This window comes from Bos indicus x Bos taurus, chromosome 1 (assembly GCF_003369695.1).
Source record: "Bos indicus x Bos taurus breed Angus x Brahman F1 hybrid chromosome 1, Bos_hybrid_MaternalHap_v2.0, whole genome shotgun sequence".
In the NCBI taxonomy this organism is placed as follows: domain Eukaryota; kingdom Metazoa; phylum Chordata; class Mammalia; order Artiodactyla; family Bovidae; genus Bos; species Bos indicus x Bos taurus.
The window spans coordinates 116,227,014-116,252,842 of NC_040076.1; the positions used below are offsets into that span (position 1 = coordinate 116,227,014).

Consider the following 25,829-nt stretch of genomic DNA (forward strand, 5'->3'; position numbering starts at 1 on the left):
GCTCACAAATAGTCCGTGTGTGTGTGTGTGTGTGTGTGTGTGTGTGTGTGTGTGTGTTCTGTTAAAGGCACACTCACCTTAGAACATGCCTAAAAACTAAGAACCTATCATCTTCATCAAATGATTCCATTTGGTGTTCTGAAACTTAGCAGAGCTAACCCCACATTGCATTTAATTCTCTAAAATTCAGGCCTCAATTCTAAGAGGCCCTTAAAATATTTCAATCCCATTTTAATGTTTCTAAAATTGTACTGCTGTAGAGTTGGTGGGTACATTTAATATAGTGGTTTCATTCTCTGAAATTACATTATTAAATCAATGGGATAGCTTAAAACATTGACTTAGGAAAAAATTTTAAAGTATTATCTCCATTTTCTTAAAGCCATATTACAAAAGCATCAAAATCATACTGCTTGTATTTTACACAAATACTCACACTGTGGTCACAACCAAGAATAAATCAGTCACATGACTAACATAATATCCACAGGAGTAACGTAAAATATTGTGTTGGTGTCATAAGTTAATATAAACTGCTGCACTAACATTGAATAAAGCAAAAATTCTATTTGGTTTTTAATTAATTTAAAATTTGGAAACAATTTTAAATTTGAAATCCAAAATTTCTTACATGGAACTTTTGGATTATATTCAGTATTTTAGGACCCACTTAAGGCAGCGATTTTAACATAGCTATTTTTATTTTATGCAAATGAGAAATATATTCAGATAATTTCAAAAAGAAATTTTTCTATTATTCATAAAAATTACATGCAGAGAAATTTACCTTGCAGAATATCTTTTGGTGTGCATATTACTAACTCTGTTATATTCATTATACCATTCATACCACCATTTTATTCTCATTTCCAAATAGTATATCAGTATTTTGTTTCTCAATTAAAGTTTCAAAGGAATAATTTGGAAAATGTGTAAGTTCAAACTAAATACCTAAGCCAAAATTGTGAATACACAGTACAATCTCAAACATAAATTTTATGATCACTGTGGAGAAATGTGATATACAAGAAAAAAATAAACTAAAGAAACAAGGGCAAAATAAAGCTTGAGGATCACTTAAGTCTCGTAAATAGAGATACTCTCTCAAACAGACCACCACAAGAAAACAGCTTATCAAATCAATAAATACTAGGCAGACGCTATGTTTAAAAAAAACATTATGGCTAAGACGATATTTACAATAATCTTTGGATATGTCTAAATGAATTATAAAAGCATTAAGATCAAACATTTTCAAATTTAAACATAAACATCTGGTAGATGCTGAATTAGCTGTGCTCTGTCCCCCTCCCAGCCCTCTATCACCATCTAGTGGTAAAATTTATGAAACAACTGAAAACGACTCCAGTCCTATTTACTGCTTGTGACTACACATTACAGTCATCTTTAGTGCTAACAAAAAGCAGTGTGTGTGTGTGTGTGTGTGTGTGTGGGTGGGTGTGTGAGCGCGTACGTGCGTGCGTGCATGTGTGTGTGATGGGGCTGGGGGGTGCCGCTTCACAGGGGAGGGCACAACAGTCCTGGAGCTGCCTAGATAAATGTAAGATGGAAATGTTTGACAAAAAATAAGGCCTATAAGAAATAATGTTGTTGTTTAATTGCTAAGTCTTGTCCAACTCTTTTGCAACCCCACGGGCTGTAGCCCGTCAGGCTCCTCTGTCTGTGGGATTTCCCAGGTAAGAATACAGCAGTGGGTTGCCTTTTCCTCCTCCAGGTAAGTTACAGATGTGTCTTAAAAAAATAAAATAAAAAGGCTGAAATATACATAGATTTCATAGGGAAACGGAACAAATATTGACTATGCTTTTTGACATACAAAAAAATTTATTTAAATATAATTTACTGTTTCAAAATTTATTAGAATTAGACTAATATTGTCAGTGTTAAAATGTTTAACTTACCAAAAAATGTATGAGATTCAAATGGCAACTTTTATTTTGAATATTCTTAAATTTTTCTTCTAAGCTACAATACTGAGATTTAAAAAATCATCTAAAATGATTTAAGAAAATGGTGTAATGTGGCTATTAGATAACCTAGGCTTTCCTTGCCTCATTTGGAAACTCAAGATATGGAATTAAATCAGAAATTCCTTTCTTTCAAACACCTTCCTAGGCAAGTATTCTTAATAAAGTGGCCAGCTTCTCTTTGAATAATGCTAGAGAAATCTGTTGATTGCAGCAGCTCTTAGAAACAAGCCACACATCAGATTAGATCATCCTAACTTATCAACAAGAATCCAGAATAGTCGACCAGATTGGCCAAAGCTTCTAAATCTAGGTTTAAATGTTACAAGCAAGACTTTCCAACAAGACTCTAGACACGTTTACCTGAACACAGATACAAACACACAGTACTTATAACTAGGGCTAAGAGATTTAGTATACCAAAGATAACTCAGCTCCCTAACCTATGATAGCTTCCAGGTGGTGCTAGGGGTAAAGAACCCGCCTGCCAATGCAGGAGACATAAGAGACTCAGGTTTAATCTCTGGGTCAGAAAGATCCCCTAAAGAAGGAACTGGCAACCCACTCCAGAGTTCTTGCCTAGAGAATCCCATGGACAGAGGAGCCTGGAGGGCCACAGTCCATGGCTCAGTCGCCAAGAGTTGGACACAACTGAAGGGACTGAGCACACACAAAAATACACCTTAAAAATCACTTCCCATTCTTAAGATTGTTACTACTATCCCACAAAATACCTTCAGTAACAGTGAAGCCATCTGTCAATTACCAAAAATAAATTCAGTGTTTTTTCAAAATGTCATATCAACTGTATTTTTAGATTTTTATGTGCTATTTTATGCAGCTAGGGAAATGCAAACATTAAACACAATGGAAAAAATGAATGTGTAAAGAGATGAATACTGGGCCAAATACTTATGTGATAAAAATTTGGAATCACCTAGATCAGAACTTCTCAACTCCACTGAACCCAATGCACTCTTTCTGTGAGATATGCTTCAATGTATTTTTAGTAGTAGTAGCATTAGGGCTTCCCAGATGGCACCAGTGGTAAAGAACCTGCCTGCCAGTGCAGGAGAAATGAGACATGGGTTCGATCCCTGGGTCAGGAAGATCCGCTGGAGGGGAGCATGGCAACCCACTCCAGTATTCTTGCCTGGAGAGCTCCATGGACAGAGGAGCCTGGCGGGCTATGGTACATAGGGTCACAAACAGTCAGACACGACTCAGTCTGAGCACAAATGAGCACAAGCAGTAGTGTTAGTCATCAGTTATGTCCAACTCTTTGCGACCCCCATGGACTGTAGCCTGCCAGGTTTCTTTGTCCAAGGGGTTCTCTAGGCAGGAATACTGGAGTGAGCTACCATTCCCTTCTCCAGAGGATCTCCCCGACCCAAGGATCAAACCCAGGTATCTGTCCGACATTGCAGGCAGATTCTTTACCATCTGAGCCACTAGGGAAGTTCAATGTATTTTTAGTACACTGATAATATAATCTATCCATACATGCATACCTCGCCTTGTATGGTAGTGTGGGACCATAAAAATGAGGACTGCGTCACTTTCTCTATGCTATCCAAGGAGGCTCCGTACCTTTGGGTTTGATAAACGCCATCACCATCACCCAGGCACCTGAATGGAAATTCAGAGTCATCCAATGGCTCTTCTTTCCTTCCCCCCACTAGCAGCCCTGCACCCAGTCTGCCCTCACACACGGGGGACAAGCTAGGCCTCCACCCCGAATGGCCCCGTGTCAGGCCTAGCTCAGGCTGGAGGCGGCTGTGTGAGCTCACAGACCAGCAAGGACCTGTGAGCACAGCAAAAAACCTTGGCCCCACCTCCCACTGTGTGTCCAGCTGAGAGGAGAAAATGAACCAACCTCACCTTGAGTTTAAACTGCCAGCACTTCTGCTAGGAGCCTCAAGCTTCCCATTCTGGCCTAGGCCCTCACATACTCCTTTCTAGAACTTCTAACACTACACAGCTATTTGCTAATGAAATAAAAATAGCTAACTTTTATTGGCATTCCCTACAAAGCAGGCATCATTTTGAGCTCCTGACCTGACTACCTTTATGCCCTTGACAAACTCCAAGGAAGCACTGGCATTAACATCCTCAGGGACACACAGGTCAGAAAGGCTATTGCTGGGATCCAGACTTAGGCCATCTGGCTCCAGAAGCTCTGCTTTCAATCAGTCTCAATAATGAAGTGAAACACATGCCTTAAGGTGTTACTGATACGACCAAGAGCCTTGCAAATGATTTATGTTGCCTAATGGTAGGAATACAAACACACTGCAAATAAGGTTGGGAATGAAGCTAAGCAGCACTCTTAAGCAAAGTCTCAATAATTCCTTTACTAAACCTGAAAGATTATACTATTAAGAGAACATTGAGTCCAACAATCACACATATTTGGTCATTTTACTCCCTCATAATTCAGACGAGGGGGCTTCCTTGGTGGCTCAGCAGTAAAGAATCCACCTGACAATGCAGGAGACGCGGGCTCAATCCCTGGGTCAGGAAGATCCCCTGGGGAAGGAAATGGCAACCCACTCCAGTATTTTGCCTGGAAAATCCCCCATAGACAGAGAAGCCTGGCAGGCTACAGTCCATATGGTTGCAAAGAGTCGGACATGACTTAGTCACTAAACAACAATTCAGATAAGCATATAATTCATGATCAAAACCTGGCTACTTTTGAGTGTGGAAGTGTCAATTACTGAGCTGGCACAGGTGTAAACTGAGACAGTGTAAACAAACCTGGACATATGGCCCCTATGCTCACAGCACATCTGAAAATTCATGTCTGTGAGGATTTCGTTACCCAGTTAAACAAGCAGTTTAGGACAAGGATAAAGATATCAAGAAACCCAGCCATTTCATCAAGTTGAAGCCCCACCATGAAGTCTCTTCTGTCCAGTTTACTAGCACAAACTATGAACCCCTGGATGCTGGACTCACAACTATTCAACAAAAATCTCTAATGGAGGTTTCCTGGGAATGTGGATAATGGTTTCTAGGTCAGTGCTCATTGAGAATGGCTTTGTTTAATACCAAAAGAAAGAACCCTGCTCACCAAATTTAGTACTTTTGCCTTGGCAAGCATAACATAATCCAAATTTTAATTTAAATTTTCTCTCTCCTCTGCAACAAAACCATCACGGATCTGTCACACTGTTAACAACTAAGTACAAAATTTATGACTGCTGTGACTTCAACAGGATTTTAGAAAAGGAGGCTGCAGCATTCACTTTTCCAAGGCACAGGCCTCTGCAGAGGCAACTAAACAAACTGGTGGGATAACAAAAGTGGTCAGGATATTGGGCCACCAAGGGTACCGGTGTCAGGGAACTATTATACAACTAGGGTTAGATAATCGCCCCCCACAAGAAGTATGCCAGGCTCCAGAAGAAACAGAACATGGGAACCCAATGAGCCTGCTGGTCATGATGAAGTCACACAAGTGGAACCACACGTCCTCCTTCAACCTGTCTGTGCTCTCCCTGGGAATCAGACAAGGGCAACACGCACAGCTGCTCCCCGAACAGCTCATTCAAGGAACAGACACAGAAACTTGGCCCCATTGAGTCTTCATTCTGACACCAACTGGTCTGTGAAAAACAGCCCACAATTCCCTGCTGTGCTCCAAACGTTAACTAAACAGATATGTAGCTCTCTACAGCATGAATGGCCTAAAACCACAGAAAAACTTCTCAGTCACACCGCCAGTGAAACTAAATTGCCAAAGATGACCACACAACACTCACACAAACCAGAGGTATATACAAGTGTGCTTGGCTAATAGCAGCTTGCTAGACAGAGAAGACTGAGTCTACAAATTTCAGGTATGGCTTACTCGTTGGGTAAAAAAATAAACAGGAAAAACAAAAAACAAAAAAAACAACCCTGCATTCAATTTAACCTCAGACAAGTTCCCTGAAGTCTCCCCACCACAAAATCTTCCCCTAAACTTGAGAGCACCTTCTCCTCCCACACATCACATAGCTGAACAGGCGACATCGGTTTATCAAAACACCTCTGGGAAAATTTATCTAGCTGATAAATGTTCACACATGGAGGCATGGGAAAGTCTTCTAGCTTATATATGAGTTGACTTGAGTTTTGTGCTAGCAGAACAGCCTGCTGGTGGCCTGTCAAATATACACTGGACATCTGTTTGATTATTAAAGAAAGAGCACGCTGACCAGGAGTAAAGAATGTTCATTTCAAAAATAAAGAGTAAATGCCTCTCTTCCTGGGACACCAGTGCTGGTGTTCTGTTGATGATAAGACTCTCTTCCCAGGTGCCATGTCCATACTGATTCACTGTGTGTGTGCTGATTTTTTTTTCTTTTTTTTTTTTGAAACCTTGAAGGAATGCATCCCTGGCTTGTTTTATGTTCTTTGTTCTGACAAGACATCAAACTGCACTGAAAACCATGTTCTTTGGAGCGATTCCTCAGAGTTATCTGAGAGGCTGTGCCCCAGGCTTTATTCCTCAGTTTGGCTCAAATAAAACTCTTCTCCTTTCCTATCACAGGTTCTTTATTATTTTCCTCAACATAATCAGAATGAAGTATTTACATTCATTAAGTCTCCTTCTGACTGAAGCTTCTCTCAGTGGCTTCTGAAGACTCGTTTTCCTAACTTGTTCAAATGATTTACTAAAAAGCTGAGCAGAGTGCTAAGCAAATAAATCGTCTTATAAACAGTGTACTATCCTCTAGCAGGAGTCCCCAAACTCTGGGATCTAATGTCTGGTGATCAGAGGTGTAATAGTAATAGAAATAAAGTGTGCAATAAATGTCATGACACTGAATCATCCCAAACCACCCTGATCCCCAACCCATGGGAAAATTTTCTTTCACGAAACTAGTCCCTTGTGCCGAAAAGGTCGGAGACTGCTCCTCCAAGGGACTCATCCTGTGCTGTGCTCAGACACTCAGTCATGTCAGACTCTCTGCGACCCCCATGCACTGTAGCCCACCAGGCTCCTCTGTCCATGCAATTTCCCAGGCAAGAATACTGGAATGGGTTGCCATTTCTTTCTCCAGGGGACCTTCCCAACCCAGGGACTGAACCCACTATTCTTACATCTCTTGTATTGCAGGTGGGTTCTTTACCAATGAGCCACCTGGGAAGCCCAGGAAGTCCATCTCATTTATCTTTACCCACAGGACCAGATACAACAGTTGGGGGACATTCCCTGCCTCTTTCCCATTTGGACAATACACATTCACTCAACAAACATTCTGAGTGCCTACTACAAGAATGGGCACTGGGGAGACCAAAATAGGCCAACAAAGATTGCCATTGCCCATTCTGGCTGGGATGGATATTAAAAAAAAAAAAAAAAAAAAAGGCGACATAGGAAGAATATGAACAATGGCAAGATAGCAGAGACATGCCTAAGTTAGTGACAGGTGAGTCTTAAGAGCAAATGGGAGCAGAATGAAATGAGAAAGGATATTATTTTGGAGGCTCAGAGGGATAAAAGAAAATAGCCTCTTCTGCTTCATGGCCATCTTCTCAAAAAACTATACCTACAGGAGGAAATATATGCACTGAGATTTTATTTTTGTGACAGTGAGTTCTCAATTTTGACTCTCTGCTAATATCACGGACTGAAATTCATTCCTTCTGATTCTTAAGGTTATATCTATTATTAGCAACAAAGAAAAATTTTTTGAGTAATTCAACTAACTGAGACTAGGCATTCAGCTCATGGCTCAATATTAGTGCTTATTTCAAAGTGAGGTTTTTGTTAGGTCTACAAAACATAAATATTGCTCACATCAGTTCTTTTTATAAACTGTCACTTCTGCCAATCTTCCAGTAGGGGGAGATACTGTAACAGACATTTGTGTCTCCAATTACAATTTTCACATAAAGGGGAGAACATAACTGCCAATGAATTCCTGTGCCCGTTGCTCATTTCAAGAGTCTTTACAAAAAAAATAAAGAAGAAAGAAACCATTGTTTTACAAAATAATGGGTAATTATGTCTTAAAGATATAAATCCTGCTACCCTCTTCCACTACCCTAAATCAATGCACTGACTTTGGCAGGATTTAATGCTTTCACAGAGGGAACACAAAAAGGCATGCCTGCATTCCATGTTTTTCTACCAGATTAGTTTTTAAAGCACATCTTCAATTTCAATTATTTTTACCAAAAAGCTCAAAAATGTCACGGTATCATGAATTATGAACACCTCAGCATGATGATCAAAATGCTCACACTCTATCCCACCCGCCTCTGCTGACTTTCCTTCCCCAGTTGGTGACTTTGGTCATACCATTCTCTTTATCCTGAAGGACTTTCTAGACTGAGTCTAGACATCAAAGAGACATCTAGCAAGAACCACTTGAGATACCACCTCCTTCACAGATCCTTTAAGATGGCAACTTTCAAACTCACTTCCCCTTTTTTGGCCACACCATGAGGCTTGCAGGATCTTAGTTCCCAGACCAGGAATTGAACCTGACCCCAACAATGAAAATACCAAATCCTAACCACTGGACCGCCAGGGAACTCCTAACTCATTTCCTTTTAATTTCTCTATAGTTTCCTATAGTGTTTCTAAGGGGTCTTGTACTAAAATTCTCTGTATTCTTATCCCAGTGTATTTCTCAATGTCGAGTAGAATCCTGTTGCAACCATGATTCCCCCCAATACAAACACACACAGCATAATACATCACTTGCCAGAAAAGCCTTTTTAACTTTTTAAAAAATGATATAACCCAGTAAATAGCTCCTGCAGTTAAAATAGGTTTATCGAAAATCTTCATATAATGACTACATAAATTATGGGACACTACAAAGTCATAGGGAGAAATAAAAAACTTAATTATACAGGGCTAATGTGAGTAAGTACCAAGACAGTAAGTGAGAAAGAGCAAAATGTTCTGGTGTGGCAAACTGTCCAACAAAGCCAAAGGGGAAAAATGTGGGGATAAGGTCATAACAATAAAGTTGTTTTTGTACTTACTGCAAAAAACGATTTGGGGGCAAGGAACAAACTAAGACATTTATAGAAATAAGTAAACCAACTTTTATGGCAGTTGTTGACAGGCTGGATGGAAACTGACTGGAAACAATAACAGACACTGGAGGATTCCATGTATTAGACTCACTCTATTTGAAGGACAAATACACAAGGGATGTTTTATATAACCAGTCTTAGTACTGACGAGGCAGAGTCCAACCTGGAAATGATGCTAGGGAAAGGAAATGTGTGAGTGCATGTGAGCATGGGGCGTGGGCTAGGGGTGGCAATCATACTGGGGGTATGTGGAGGGTTTTGAGATTAATGCGGATGAAGTCCCATGGTATTTTAATCTTAAGAGTTCCACAGAGTGAAATGGGAAGAAGTTGAGGGAACATAGAACTACTCAGCATAAAACAAAGCATCAAAAAAAAAAAAAAAAAAAATCAAAGACAAACCAGAACAGAAAATTGATTATGTTATCTTTTTATCTTCTTTTTTTTTTTTAGAATCCTGGAAGAAGGAAATATGTCCTCTATCCATTATACTATTACTATTTCCATCATCATTATTTTATTTATTTTATATTGAAACTGGTGTCCAGTGTTGAATAAAGCCAAGTTATTTGTGTTGTTAATCATCATAGCAAAATACTATTTAAATACACAAAATATGATCAATAGTTTGTCAGGATAAAATATTTTTGCAAACAATAATATGATGCATTATTTCCAATTCTAATCGGGAAAAATGTTTACAAGCTAATCATCACATTTAAGCATATCCACAAAATGACCAGCAAAAATCTCAAGGAAATACAAAATGGTAATGCAGGGTGGACTTTACATCCTGCATTGCAATACCTGAGTCACAAATATGCCCAGGTTTCCACAAGCTCGACACTCTGGGACACCTGAGGCCAGCTTTCAAAATCTGACTGACACACAACGTGAGGTGCATAAATAAAGGAAGAGTCCACTCCTAAAACTTTTCTGCTACAAAGGAGTAACGACAGACAGTGTAAGAATAGATTTATATCATTCACTGACACCCAATGCAGGAAAGGAGTAATAAGAGAAGACAGGCTGAAATAGAAACTTAAGGGCCCAGAAGTCAGACATCACTGGTTTTGCTACATGAGCCCCTGATGATATTCTGGCTTTTCCTCTTTGGGTTTTACCTGATCTCTGTATGCTGTAGCTCTATTCTCTCTCTCTAGGTCTCTCTACGATTCTCTCCTCTCACTAATACCACCCTCCTAGTCCTCCGATCATCACAATTGCTGCTCTCAGGGCACAAGTCTACATGGTGTCCAAACCTACAACAGTAACTGATAAGGACCAGGTGCCTGGAGGCAGCCAAACAAAGCAGGAAGCAAAACATCTGGCCGGAGGATAAAAGTTTCTCCAAATGTTGTGAGATCAGAGGCTCCAAAACAGCAAGGCCAGGATGCTCACCCCCAGGCCATATTTCTGACTTACCCAGAAGTTTTTGAAAGTAACAGTCCTGAGCCAAAAACATGGATTGTGACTGGTTTACTGAAGTAGGGTCTTAGAATCCACATATAAAGCTCCCCGGGTGGTACAGATGGCTAGTCAAGTATACGAACAATGACCTAACAGAGTCAGAACTGCTTCAGAGTTCCCAAGTGAGTGGAGGCCAAGAAGGGCAACCCAGAAACACAGGGAAAAACAGGTGGCAGCTTCAGGTTTTTCTTAAAAGTCTCTCAAACATTTACTGAGAAACCACAAGGGACTTCCCTGGTGATCCAGTGGCTAAGACTCTGAGTTCTCAATGCAGGAGACCCCGAGTTCAATCCCTGGTCAGGGAACTAGATCCCACATGCTGTAAATAAGAGTTCATATGCTGCAACTAAGACCCAGTACAGGCAAGCAAATAAGTATTTTAAAATAAATAAATAAAAATAAAAAAACATAAGAAGAGACCTTGCCCCACTGGCAATAAGCCCCTACAGCCAAAAGTTCTACTAGCACAGATACTCTGTCTTGAGATATGCAATCTTGAGAAGACAAGATAACCAGATAACTCACCAAGTTTTTCCTGGATACTTAAGTTTTCATCTTCCCTAATTCCAAGGCAAGTACAGCCTTTAACCACTAACTTGACCATTCATCATCACCTGCACCACTTAAATGCCTGCCATCTCTCTCTGTGAAAGTGTTAGTTGTTCAATCATGTCCAATTCTTTGTAACCCCATGGACTGTAGCCTGCCAGGCTCCTCTGTCCATGGGATTCTCCAAGCAAGAATACTGGAGTGGGTACACTTCTCCAGGATACCTTTCCAACCTAGGGATAGAACCCAGCTCCTGCATTGCAAGCAGATTCTTTACCATCTGAGCCATCTCTACCTTGGAATAAAATGTTACACGGGCATACAACCAGATTTCGTGATAAGAAAATACACTCTTCCTGTGTGCCCAACAAGGACTGTCTGATGCTTGATGAATTAATGAATCAGTGTTCACTGTTCATGTGGATGTAGAAAACAGCTGTTGAGCTGGAGAAGGATCCTAAACTCTTGAGTTTAAACTTTGGCTGCAAAGTCCTGTCCAGCTACCTCCTCACTTGAACAACTTGGTTAAATCCTCCCAAGCTCTCTTCTCTCGTCTGTAAAAAGAGAAATAGCTGGCCCTCAACTGGCTCCCATGTAAACTGGGCGCAAAAGCTTCTGATACAAAGAGAGCCCTCCTCCGTCAAATGTCTGGGATGTCGTGTACCTGCGCTTTGATCCAGTCCTTGCTGGTGAGCACTGTTCTGAATCCCCTGGTTTCCTGCCTGGACAACTCACTACACAGCAGAGGTCACAAACCAGCCTTCCACAAGCCAGGCACAGTCAGGGTCTGTTTCAGCCCACAAGACATCAGGCCTACAGAAGCATCTGACTTAGATGACAACATGTAGACATAATAGTGCAGTTAAGAGGAGCACCGGCTCCAGGAGAGGCTCTGTGGAATCTCTGTGCCTTGGTTTTGCGTCTAAGAAAGAGGTGGAACCAACCCAGCTCATAGAGCTGTTGTGAGAGCTCCTTGAGTTAAAACACATAAACACAACAGGTGTTTAAAATGACACATACAATCACCATTCGAGGCTCTGACAACACTGACCTATCCACAGAGGAGGCAATGAGGGATGCTGACAAGGTCTAGTTGAGAAGCAGCTGCCCACTTGGGTGGGCCATGAGCGCTACACTTCACAATTGCTGGATCCCCAAGGGTCTCACACTTGTCTGGACTACCTGCTATCAGGGGACCACCCATAGGGCTATCCCTTTGGCCTTGGGCTTTGCAACTCCTGGTATTAAGAAGAAAATGGGCAGATCAAGTAAATTTTAATGTAATGATCATTTCCATCACAGTCATGCTCCATACAAATGTGGAGCGCCCGTGGACAAGGCAAGAAGCATAAGAGCACAAGGGGACAATTAGTGGGTGTTTCTGAGGTTGTCAGAACAAACAGAACCTCGTGCAATAAACCAAGGAAGCCTTGAGAGCCACAGTTAAGAGACTGTTAATGCCTAATCGTCCATTTAATCAGCAGAATGTTTACATCTGAAGGACTCTGCCAGAGCCCTGGTAATCATCCTTATATCCATTTGTACTTCCTTGTATTTGCCTACCAGATCTGCCCACAGCTGAAGCCAGCAAGCCTCTGCAGGCACACGGGTGCTCTTAGCCCCAGTCAAAGAAGCAGGGAGGACTCTATATAGGCCCTGGGGAAGGACGGGGAATGGGTGCCCCCAAGCACAGTCAAGTGAGAAGCTTTCCTAAACCAGCTCTGGGTCCCTCGGGGCCTCTGCGGAGATTATTAAGATTCAATAGTGACTACTGCCGCCTGCAGCGCAAGAGACCCAGGCTCGATTCCTGGGTCAGGAAGATCCCATTGAGAAGGGAATGGCTACCCACTCCAGTATTGCCTGGAGAATCCCCATGGACAGAGGAGCCTGGCAGGCTACAGTCCATGGGGTTGCAAAGAGCTGGACAGAACTGAGCGACTAAGCACACCATAGTTAATACTGAGTCTGTATATAAGACTCAAAATAAGTAATGCCCTTCATGAGGAAAGGGACTTGGGTCTGATTTAGTCACTATGTCATCCCCAGGGCGTGGAATACTGCCTACTACATAGTAAGTACATATAAAGTATCTAAAGCAGCATGGGGCATATCATAAGCTTATAAATAAGTACTACTGACTACTATAACTGCAAACGCTTCTTACGTTTTTAGGTCCAACTGAATTTGACACATTAAACTATGAGTCCACAGTCTGGGCACCTGAGTGAACACACCTGCAATGCAGCAGCCTAATAAACAGTCTTCCATCTGCTCAATATTCTGTAATAACCTCAATGGGAAAAGCATTTGAAAAAGAACAGATACATGGATAGGTATAAGTGAATCACTTTGCTGTACACCTGAAACTAACACAGCATTAATTAACTACACTCCAACATAAAATAAAAATTAAAAAGAGCCTTCCAGGGCAGAGTTTCTTTCTTATCTGTTTCCGAGTCACACACTTTGATGAGGGATTTACAGCCAAGTTCGGAGTACTTCTACCTGTTAACTGCACACTGTTTTTCAGTGGGAAGGACACTGGAGCCCTCCTTGGGACATTACAAGTGATGTTATAAGGCCTGAAAGGAACCAAAAATACAAAGAGGGCCCTGCCTCTCGCTTTCAAAACAGTAATATTAGCATCACACTTTGAGCAAAAGATTAACACATGATGAGATTACTGAAGTCCTACGTGTGATCTATTTGTCAGTAATGCTCAAATGTGGAAAAATTAACGTGGGGAAAACACAACTGACAATAGCAGCACCTCTTATCTAACAGATGGGTTCATGGATGCCAAAATGCTTCTTTACTCAAATGCTAGTTTCACATTTCCGGGGAGCCCAATCACCACCTGTTTCTGAACAGCTGTTTACACTGTTGTGGCTGCTGCTGAAGGAAAGGGGAGCAAAACTTGCCAACCCCAAATGTGTCTCTTTGATCTGTCAATTATTTTGAGCTGAAAATAAGCCAGGCCCCAAAGACTCAGGAACCTCTGACCTTTCCCCAACTGTCTAAAAGAATTTAGATAGAGGATCTCTTCCCTGAAGGGCGCTACCACTACAGATCCGCGTAGCGTAAAAGGAACTAGTTGCGCAGACACAGAGGGATGCAGCGCAATGTTTGTTAAAACGCCTCTCTGTCCCATTGTCTCTGCACAGCAGAGCAAACATTTGTTCAGCAAACACTTGCTCTTTTTCATCTTCCTGTGAATTCCCAAACCACTACCCCTAACATCTTTTGTCTTTAGCTGAAGATGGTATGTGAGGTGGTGACTTCTGCCATTTTGGTAAGTTACTCAGTCTTCCTGGTCTCTCCCACATATACATGTTTTTAAATTTTTGTTTTTCTCCTGTTAATCAATCTCACGTCAGTTTAATTCTTGGACCAGCCAGAGGAGCCCCGAAGGGCAGAGAGAAGTTCTTCCTCTCCCACAAGTTTCCTGTAAGAAGGGTGCGGCAAACAGAGCCTGGTCTCTACCCCAGTGGTCAGCACCATGAGCAGCCCTCCACCTCTTACCACATGTTGAATTTGGCAATAGCAAAGTATAAAAACAGAAAGCACTTAGGTTGTCACCTGGCTATTCATTTGCCAGATGACGTGGCAATGCTGGGGGGCTGGGAAAAAGTAGTAGAAAATTTCAAGAAGGAAAAAAAAAGGCACTATGCCTTTTTTTTGGATCACTGAAAGAAAGGAACTAATGTGGAGGCTGGCCCAACACCACGGAGATCCAAACACCTCTCTCTTCCTCCTGGTCTCCATTTCCCAACCTTCAGTGAGTTCTGACCAACCAGTTCAGCAGAGTGACAGTCAACCTACTATCTCGTGGTTTCTATCAAGTTCCTGGTTTTCATCTGTTCCTGAAGACAAGCAAGAACTCTGTGTCTAACAGTCTCAACTTGGAGCGTCCACTGAGACATTCTGAAATGGTTGTTGCGTGACTCACAGGTGAAAAACTACAAACAGGTAAGGAAACAGCCTTTCCATGAAATAACTTCAGTGTGTGTGAAAGGGGCATGAGAATGGAAAAGGAGATTTCTGGGCTTGGCAGTAATAATGCTGAGTAACACAGACTCTCTCCACCCTCAGTAAGTTACTGTGGGTTTGAGAACTATAACTGGTTGATACAGTAACGTATTTGCTCACACTGGTCTGAGGATCCAAATCTGAAATTTTACCACTGATGATTATTCGGGATTTCTGACTGTGGCTGTCAAATTACATCTGTGATGAGAAGCTATTAGAGAAAATGCTTCAAAGGTATTCACCCAGGACAAACATTTCAAAAGCCTGTAGATATATATCAAATTGCCTCTAAAAACTGCAAACTCAATTATGACAGTAATACTTATAAGTCAGTGTGAATATGTTTTCACTTACAAATTCATATATGCATAGGTATACAGTCAGTATCTATTTGTACATATATTTATATACATAAAAGCGTTTATCTTTGTTATTGGGATAAGTAACCCTATTAATACCCAGTAAGGTATGTATTTACCTTGAAAGTGAATTATAAACATCTAGTCTATGGGGTTGCACAGAGTCGGACACAAGTGAAGCGATGCAGCAGCAGCAGCAGCCTATGCATAGCAAAACTTTAAGTTCATCTGTTACTTATAATGGTCTAGGACTAACCAGCTAAATTATTTTTTAAAACTTTAAACATTATAAATTTAAATTACACACAGGGGAATTATTATATATCCACATTGTCAGCAGAGTCAACCAATCTCATGCCAGAAACGTTTTTTTTTTTTTTTCAAACAAGAGAAAAATGAGCCAAAGATCACACTGGTAAAACAGAAAGGAAAAAAAATACATATATATAGTTTGTACATTCATCTTAAAATATATAGACTTGAAAACAGCTTTGGCACCAGAAAAATCTAGGTAAGTTAAAAATAAATAAAACAATGTATTCACTCTAAAATATCAAAATAATATTTTATGATTTGTAAACATAAGTAAGTTTCATACTTCAATAAAATCTATAAATATACACTTAGAAGGATGCACACATATACACAATCACACACTGCTAACATGCACATCAACTGCATTGCCATTTTATAACACTCATGCCTGTTACAGCTGAGTAAGAAAGAAAGGAGGGGTCACCAAGATCCTCAGAGCGTGAAGACCCAGGAAGGGAGAGCGGGCAGGGCATGGGGAAAGAACTCCTGTTTGCTGAGATGCAAAAAGTGCCCGTTTCACACTTGAGGAGGCAGGCAGACAGGAGGTAACCACCCAAGAGAGATCACCCAGCTGATCTCGCAGTGAGCCTGAGCCCCTGGGCACAAGGAAGGGACTTGCATTCCATTCAGGGCAGGAGTCTGACCCCTACAGGTTTCCAGTCAGCCCAGCCTTCCACTGCGACACTCCTCCTGGCCCTGCCACCCTGCCCCACCAGTCACAATCCTCGGCATTGAAGCGCGACCTTCAACCTCTTCAACTACTTTCATCCTCAGTCATGCACTTGTAGGATGGCATTTCTAATTCCCCAGAGAGAAGAATGTTCAATTTAATGCTACACACATATACTGGAGAGAAAAATTATTCTAAAGAATAAGTTATAATCATCCCTGACATATTTAAATAGGATACAACAGGGTGAAAGAGAGAGGAGTAGAAAAAGTCTCTTAAAATCGGGAGAACGGGGGGTGACAGGGGGCGGTGAACGTGGAGTGGAGACGCACATTAAACCAGCTAAGGGTACACCAGGCAGCAAAATACTAAGAAATTACCCTCTAAAGGCCAGTCTACCACGCTCCTGAGTCTCACTCCCCTATCTGTACAACAGTGATGGCATTAGCACAGAATTAAAATCAGATATTACTTGTAAAGTCTTCAACATAGTGATGTAGAAAGTGTTCAAAAAATGTTAGTTAACATCATCATTGCTTTCAATATTCTTATAAAGACATTTAATCAAAGCAGATTGTACATGATTATGTATCAGACCATTGGAAAGCATAATTTAGACATTTCAGTACCTTTGTAGACCAAAATAGATAGATATGACATAAAACCATTTACAGAAACTTCCCTGGCAGTCTAGTGGTTAAAACTCCTAGCTTCCACTATAGGGGGCACGGGTTCAATCCCTAGTCAGGGAACTAAGGGCACAGCATCCTCCCCTCCAAAAAATTACTTACAACAGTGCCTGTGAAACACTGTTACACATCAGAATTACCCGGAGGGCTTGTGGAAACACATGTTCCTGGGCCCCACACCCCAAAGTTTCCATTTCAGTAAGTTGAGGGTGGGGTTTAAGAACCTGCATTTTAACAAAGTCCTGGGTGACAGTAACGGTGCTGACCTGGGGTCCACACTCTAAGAACCACTGATCTGCAGTGACTCTCATGTTCACATCTGCCTTACTAATAAACCTACCCACGTTTCTCATTCAATCCAGGTCAGTAAGCAAGAGGGCAAAATGCTGAATCAATGCTTAAAAAGCAAAGTTAAGGTCACTCAGTCATGTCTGACTCTTTGCCACCCCGTGGACTATACAGTCCATGGAATTCTCCAGGCCAGAAATATTGGAGTGGGTAGCCTATCCTTTCTCTAGCGGATCTTCCTGACCCAGGAATCAAACCGGGGTCTCCTGCATTACAGGAGGATTCTTTACCAACTGAGCCATCAGGGAAGCCCTATTTAAAAAAAAAAAAAAAAAGCACCATATTATCCTCCCATTATTCTTGATTTAAAAAGGAAGAGAAACAAACAGAGTCAAAATATTTCCATTAGATCTAAGATGGTTCTGAAAATCAACTGCTGAATTGAAAAACACTGAGGGTTTTGTGTGTGTGTGTTTTTTTTTTTTTTTTTCCTCCAACGTTCAAAGAGCTAGCTTTGTTTCTGCAGTAAGGTAGGAGTCCTGGATGATGCAATTCTAGGAAGTTCACTTTAGTGCAACATGACGAAAGCAATACTTTCGAGTACTGATGGTCAACACTGCTGGCTCATGTTGAAGCTATCTTTCTGGGTCAGACTATGCCACTTTGAGCAGATGCACCAAGAACAGGAACCCTGACTGAGTTTTCTCGGATGGCTCCAGTAGAGCTGCTGTTGCCCCATTCTTGCTTTTATGGATGCAAAAGGAAAGAGTACAGGAATACTGTTGCTCATGAGGATGTTCAATCTATAAAATGTCTCTGGAAGGAATTTAGGTGCTGAGGCTTCCCTAAGCTGAAATCCCTATGGTAAAAAACCAACGTCACATTTATTTCATTTGGTTTCAACATTTCTTTGAGAGTTGGGTTGGTACCAGGAGAGTTGTCTCTGGAAAATCAAGAATAGACCAGTCCACAGAGACACAGGTCAAAGCAAAGCCAACACAAGTTTTTTGGTTTTTTGGGTTTTTTTTGTTTTTTGTCATCTTCATGGATATCCTCACATGTAGAAGACTGAGAAGGATTTAACACTAAGGAGAGTATCTTTTAACTAAAAATTACATCATCATCACAACAGTGCCAAGCCTGTCTAGGGAGAACAGTAGTTCTGAAACTGCAGTCCCCAGATGAGCTGCAATACCACCACCAATGAACCTGTCAGACAGGCACAATTTTGAATATAAAACTTTGGGAGTAGAGTCCAGCAATCTGTGTTTTAATAGCTTTCCAGGTGATCTTGTTGTAAGTTCCATTTCTAATTCCACTGGGTAGTGTCACTGAATCCGGGGACAGCCCCAGTTTTCACTTTCTGACATAACTGTAAATAGTGTCCTCTTCCCACCTCAGAAGTGTCCTGGTTTGGACAATAAACTATATGGTCATCCTTGCACTTCAGATTGGATGCCATAAAGGGGTTTCATCGGTTGGACTCTGTTTACCACTAGGGATTTCAAATTTGCTTCACAACTGCTGCTATGTCCTGGTACTAAACCAACAGCCACCCTGAACGCTGAAAGATGCTTCATGAAAGTCTAGGGAGTATGGCTATTTCGGAAGAGGTATCCTATCATCACCAAAAAAGCATCCACCAACAAACTATATAAAATCTGGCTTAAATTCCCAGCATGTGGTATCAAGTCTCTTTTATCCAGTCTTCAAAATCCTTTTTACTAAATCTTCTGGTTCTACTATAGGGAGTTCCCTTTTCCCGACTAGTACAGAGAAAAGTGACAAGCTAGTAGATAATCTGCTAGTCTTATTTTTGCGGTAGTAACTTGGCAATATTAATTCACAGAAAAACCAAGTTCACCACAAAGCTTCTCATTCTACCTGTTCGTTTAAAGGCAAAGTGAAATATTGGTCATATGCTTTTGGATCTTATCCATTTTCCATTCCTTTGAAATCTCTGTCTCCACTCAGCCTAAAATTAAATTGTTAGCTTTTTATTCTTCACTGAAGTCTTCCATCTGCTGTTTCTTAAAAGCATCAAAGGCCTCGGATACCCTGTCCTGACCCTTTATCTTTCAGATAAAAGTCAGAAAGGGGTCAGTGGCTTCTACTCAGTTATGTAACATCTGCTGTGGAAGCTAAGCTCTCAAAGGAAAACAGGAAGATCAGCTATTTGGCATCTCACACTTGGCCCATAGGAGATTGTACACTTTGGTGTGATCACAAGGAAAAAGAATCTGATTCTCAATCTTCTAGGATCACACACATATTTTTATCACATGACTGACTTACACCAAGCTGGCCTGAAGTGTGTTAATCCTTTTATCAAGGGAGGATCTTCCCAGCTAGTCCAGCCCTAAGGTCAAAGGTTATTAAGTGAGCTCCCAAGAAGCTTCATCTAAGGAATATTTCCATCTGCTACAGAGGATAAATTCCTCTCTCATCCTAGAGCTATTTCTGGAGAAGGCAATGTCACCCCACTCCAGTACTCTTGCCTGGAAAATCCCATGGACAGAGGAGCCTGGTGGGCTGCAGACCATGGGATCGCTAAGAGTCGGACACAACTTGAGCGACTTCACTTTCACTTTTCACTTTCATGCATTGGAGAAGGAAATGGCAACCCACTCCAGTGTTCTTGCCTGGAGAATCCCAGGGATGGGGAAGCCTGGTGGGCTGCCGTCTATGGGGTCGCACAGAGTTGGACACGAATGAAGTGACTTCGCAGCAGCAGCAGCAACAGAGCTATTTCAGTCATTATCATTCAACAAATACTGATTCCTTACTGTGTGGCAGCCAAGATTCTATATACTAGAGATACTCTGTTTGTAAGAGGCCTTCACCTCATGGAGCTTATGTTCTAATATATACAAACACAGACCTTTCCAAGGTCAATCTTTCTCCTTTGGGAAATGATACTTACTCAGTATGACAACAATCTTTGGGCATATTTTAACTTATTAGGTTACATTTTGGAGGGGAAATGGCAATCAACTTCAGTATTCTTGCCTGAAAAACCCCATGGACAGAGGAGCCTGGCAGGCCACAGTCCAAAGGGTCACAAAGAGTCTGACACAACTGAGCAACTAACTAATAAGCACAAAAGCAGGTTACATTTTTATTTTCTTAGTAGAGATTTGGAGGGGACCCTAATCTCTTCAGAAGCCAATCAGTATTGACTGACTTGATTCACATCCTACATCTAACTCTAGTAGGAGCTGACTGATAGCCTTGCATGCACTATGACAAAATGGAATACTGAGAACAATACTAAATATTTTTAACTATCCTAGAAGCTGCCCTGTATTGTTTCATATTCTCTCTTTCCTGGCCCCTGAACCTGCCAGTTATGTTTCTGCACAAAGGATCTCACTACTTCTTTCCCTACTATAAATATCTCCACAAATCTTTATAGAAGTGAAAAAAGGAAGGGAAAGGATATGTTCTAAGAGGAAAAGAAAACCTAAAATGTAAGATTTGCTGCCTCTGTTATCACCAAGTCTTATAAAGAGTTTGAACACAAGCAGTCCTTGTCGCCAGGGTCCCTGAAGCAGGTGGCTGGTTAACCAGAAAACTAGACGAAGTAGGAGTCATGTTTGTTGTTGCTGTTTAGTCGCTGAGTCATGTCTGCTTTTTGTGACCTTGTGGACTGTAGCCCACCGAGCTCTATCCACGGGATTTCCCATGGAGAATGTCGGACTGGGTTGCCATTCCCTTCTCCAGGGGATATTCCCGATCCAGAGATCAAATCCCTGACTTCTGCTTGGCAGGAGTATTCTTTACTACTAGGCCACTTGGAAAACCTCCTAATTACTTTTAGAAAAGCATAAATATTTCCTTTAAATACATTATTTTAACTTAAAATACATAATATATCTTTATTGCCCTTTTTTTTAGTGTTGTAGCAAGATTTTTTTCTTGAATATGCTTCTGTTGATGAGAGTTCTGTAATTAATTTTCCTTCATAAATAACTGTAGCGTATTGCCAGTTATGACCAGTTTCTTAGTTTAGTTCAAGTAGTATGAGAATTTTTAAATACTTGAGAGGCCACAAGAGTTAAAAAAAAAAAAAAAAAAACAGACCTAGACTCTTAAGCCCTCAATAGAATGGAATCCGTCTTAACCTAATAAGGAAAAGACACAGTAAAGTTTCTCCACAAACATTTTATGGATGAATGGCAATAAAGAGAACCTTAATCTAAGGAACTAACTAAATATGTCATGGAAACAACATTCTGCCTCAGCAGTCTTTATCTAAATCTATTCCTATTCCTACCCCACCCAAGGAAAAGTGCATGCCTTACTCTAAGAAAGACTGCCAGTCCTTATGTTCACAAAGCCAAGCAGTAGAGCATAACAATAAAGAGCAAAGAGTGTGTATTCTGGAATCGGACTAGTTCAAATCTTGACTCCATACTGCTTACTCTGATATGACCCTGATAGAGTTACTTAATGACTATACGAACCATTTCCCTCACTTCTCATGGGAGTCAAATCAATTAATATGTATAAAGTGCCCAAAGAGTGACTGGCATGACATAAGAGTACAAGCGATATTTTCTCCTGCCATCACTAATATAAACTTATTTGTCAGCAACACAAATACAGTGATTTGATGACTACAAGAACAGTGGAAGCCAAAGAAATATATTCAAATTCCAGCTTGTTATTTAACCTATACCTCCTAAGTTTACTCCTCTGTATAAACAGAATAAAAATACCTAAGAAAAACTATTGTAATAGTTATCAGAATGCCTGGTACATAGTTGATGGTCAAAAAATTAGAGCCATTAACACTCTTACACATGTACATATAATGCAGCATATGTACACATAACACTACATATAATATAGTGTTAATGGCACTCTTAATGCAGTAGATCTATTGTACATTCCAATAGATGTCCTCTCCTGAACACCTATCAAACCAGAATTCAAAATCCATAACTAACAGTTGATTGTAGACTCTGCCTTTCACTTAGGGCACTAAAGGAAAAGCTGCCTTTCCCCAGAAAATACATTCTGAGAAAATACACACTCAACGTGTAGAATGTAACCTGTGAAAAGTTAAGTGCTATGATGTGGAGTTAAAACAGGAGCGCAGAAATAGTAAAGAACATGATGTGCTGGAACGACGAACAGATGGAAGGGACAGAATTAGGCCGAGTCTTGAAAGAGGGTTTCCTTGGTGGCTCAGATGTTAAGAATCCCCCTGCAATGCAGGAGACCTGGTTGGATCTCTGGGTTGGGAAGATCCTGTGGAGAAGGGAATGGCTACCCACTCCAGTATTCTGGTCTGGAGAATTCCATGGACAGAGGAGCCTGGCAGGCTACAGTCCATGGGGTTGCAAAGAGTTGGACATGATGACTGAAGCGACTTTCACTTTCTTGAAAGAGGAAAGTGATACACCAACAGAGGGCGGGGACATGAAAAACTGAGTAGGTGAACAGATTCAATTAATATGCTGATTGACCTCAAAACATGTCTTTTTTTATCTTGACCCTTTGTCCTGAGACCCTAACCTTGTTTGGAATATTTTCCCATCAATCCTAATCTCTAACATATATTAATTTCTGTCTTCAAACACAACACAAACCACCTATGGCCCAAAGAACCTTTCTCATCTGATCTGCTTTTTCCTCTGCAGTCACATGATGCATCCTTTGTGTATCTCTGCTAGCCTTCTAACATTCTGTGTCATTTAGATGTAGTTTACAACTGCATCCTGTCTGCTCAATATCCTTACTGCTCCAGAGACAAGTTTTACAGCTTTGATTTCTTCCCCACTGAATTTAGGCTCAGGTACAAACTATCTACAATAAAATGGAAACATTTTAAATGTAAATTCAATGGGTTTGACACTAGGTAAACACCACCCTAATTACCACAATATTTCCATCACAAAAGTTCCCGGTGCTCCTTTCCAGTCACAGGTGCCCACGTTCCTGATTTCTGTCCCTAGAGCTTAATTTTATCTGCAGTAGAACTGCATTTAAATAGAGTCACATAGTTCATACTCCTTTCTGACTTCTTTGCTCAACATATTGCTTTGAGACATATTCATATTGTTGACACGTATCAACACGAATTTCTTTCGATAACTAAGTGATAGCCCCTAAGTATATCATGATTTGTTTACTCATTTTAATCTGATGAACATTTGGGTCAGTCTCAGTTTTCTCTATGAACATTGTAGTCTTTTTTGTGGATATATGCTTTCACTTCTCTTAGGTGAACACCTAGGAGTTAAATTACCAGCTCATAAGTAGTTATATGTTTAACTTGATAAGAAGTTACCACACTGTTTTCCCAAGCAGATTTTCTAGCTTACACTCCAAAAATGCATGAACTATTTACTGTTCCATTTTCTTGTCAACAGGTAGTGTTCTCAGCTTTTCTGTACTTATTTTATTTTTCTGCCATTCTAATGAGGATAAAGTAGGATCTCATCATTTTAATTTGCATTTCCTTGTTGATGAATGAAGCTGAGCATCTTTTTCTGTGTTCCTGGGTCTCACATCTTTGTGATTTGTTCATTTCAGTTGTTTGGGTTTTTTTTTTTTTTTTTTTTTTTTACAGTTCTTTGTCTTTTTTATTAGAGACTTGTAAGAGTTCTTTAAGTAGTCTGAGTCCTTTAACAGAGATACAAATTGTGACTATTCCCTCTCAATCATGGCTCGCCTTTCATTTTCTTAGTGCTACCTAAAAAAATGAAAGATTTAAATTTTTATAGAGTCTCATTTATTAATGTTTTATTTTATGGTTTAGTGCTTTTTTATATCCTAAGAAATCCTCACATATCCAACATTGGGAACATATTCTGTTTTCCTCTGGAAGCTTTATGGCTTGTTTTATATCGAGGTGTACGATCTATCCTGAATTGCTTCTTCAACTTCTCCCCTTTTTCTGGTAATAGATCTTTGCAGAGAACAAGTGCTCTATAAGCACTGGTGATTCACTTATAAACGCCCCACAGGTTAAGAGAAATGTATTTTGAAAGCCTGTTGGAGGGGCATTTGCTCAGCCTCAGGGACACTGTGGATGGAAAACCTACTGACAGGAACAAAGTCATGGTTGCAGCCCAAAGGAGCAAACTGGAAACATCTGTTCAGAACTGTTGCTATGGCCCTGTCTTATGATAGCTTTTGACTAGGACAGGGATCATCCACAGTTTGTATTTCTACACAAGTTAACCGTTTAACCCAGAACAGGGGGAAAAAAAAAAAAAGGCGAACACTGTGCTCACAACATTTTTTCTTCTTGGTACACACATCACAACAATTACCATGTCATTAGTGTAGACTGAATTCTCTTTAATGAGTTAGGTTCCAGAAAAACACTCAATGATTCACCAGCAGTTCTATTGAAAACTGACTCTACAGTGAGTAATAAATGTTAAAAAAAAAATTACTCTTAGGGGACATATTTTCTACAGCCTTAAACATTCTCATTGTTTTGTAGGATTTAGATGACTTTTTAAAATGTTTTACTAATACTTTACCTCGAAAACCCATCAACTCAAAAAATAAAGACAAGTGTTCCTGCTATTCACATAAAGTCTATTTGAGGTTTTACTAAGAAAATGAAGAATTGAGAATAGTAAAAGTATTCTTTACCATGTAATTGGAGCTTGGGGAAATTAATAAAGTAACTAGGATCACAGAGCATTTCATAAGTACTTAGTAATGCAGTTGATCTAAGTTGCCATTTTCCTCCTCCAGGGGATCCTCCCAACCCAGGGACTGAACCCATGTCTCTCGTGTCTCCTTCACTGGCAGGCAGATTCTTTACCATTAGCACCACCTGGGAATCTTATGCTATGCTAAGTCACTTCAGTCGTGTCCGACTCTGTGCGACCCCATAGACGGCAGCCCACCAGGCTCCCCGATCCCTGGGATTCTCCAGGCAAGAACACTGGAGTGGGTTGCCATTTCCTTCTCCAATGCATGAAAGTGAAAAGTGAAAGGGAAGTCGCTCAGTCATGTCCGACTCTTAGGGACCCCATGGATTGCAGCCTAACAGGCTCCTCCGTCCATGGGATTTTCCAAGCAAGAGTACTGGAGTGGGGTGCCATTGCCTTCTCTGAATCTTAACAGGGAAACTTAACAGCTTCCTGAATAGTTGTGAACCAAAATACACTCTTTGTTTAGCAAGGCTCATTTCTTATTACTCTGCTTTAGCTTAAGTTTCCACACTACATCTGAGGAAATGCCATAGGAAAACTACATCTAAACAAAAACTTAGGCACTCATTCGTAGCTTGCAAGTTTTCTATTTTTAATGATTGTTCAGCTTCACAAGCTAACAGCTCTTCGAAATAATCAACAGTAGTTACTTACAATTTAGGTTGAAAAGAAGAGAAAAGTGCCATCTTTCTTTTTTTAAAGAGAAAAGAAGGGTTTGTGTCTAAATACTTGAATTTGGTT

The 25,829-nt window shown here is 40.6% G+C and overlaps 2 protein-coding genes across 5 annotated transcripts in view; one reads left to right on the top strand and one right to left on the bottom strand.

Moving 5' to 3' along the window:
• Positions 1 to 25,829, bottom strand: part of MED12L (mediator complex subunit 12 like) — a 368,061-nt gene that overhangs the window by 148,809 nt on the left and 193,423 nt on the right. The gene's annotated exons all lie outside the window — the stretch shown is intronic.
• P2RY14 (purinergic receptor P2Y14) overlaps positions 14,255 to 25,829 on the top strand; it is a 66,010-nt gene continuing 54,435 nt past the window's right edge. For 2 of the 3 annotated variants that reach the window (XM_027543518.1, XM_027543528.1), the window contains exon 1: positions 14,546 to 15,022. The gene's annotated coding sequence lies outside the window, so the exon portion shown is untranslated. Of the gene's footprint in view, positions 15,023 to 25,829 lie in introns of all 3 variants that reach the window. The other variant, XM_027543545.1, reaches the window with a different exon arrangement.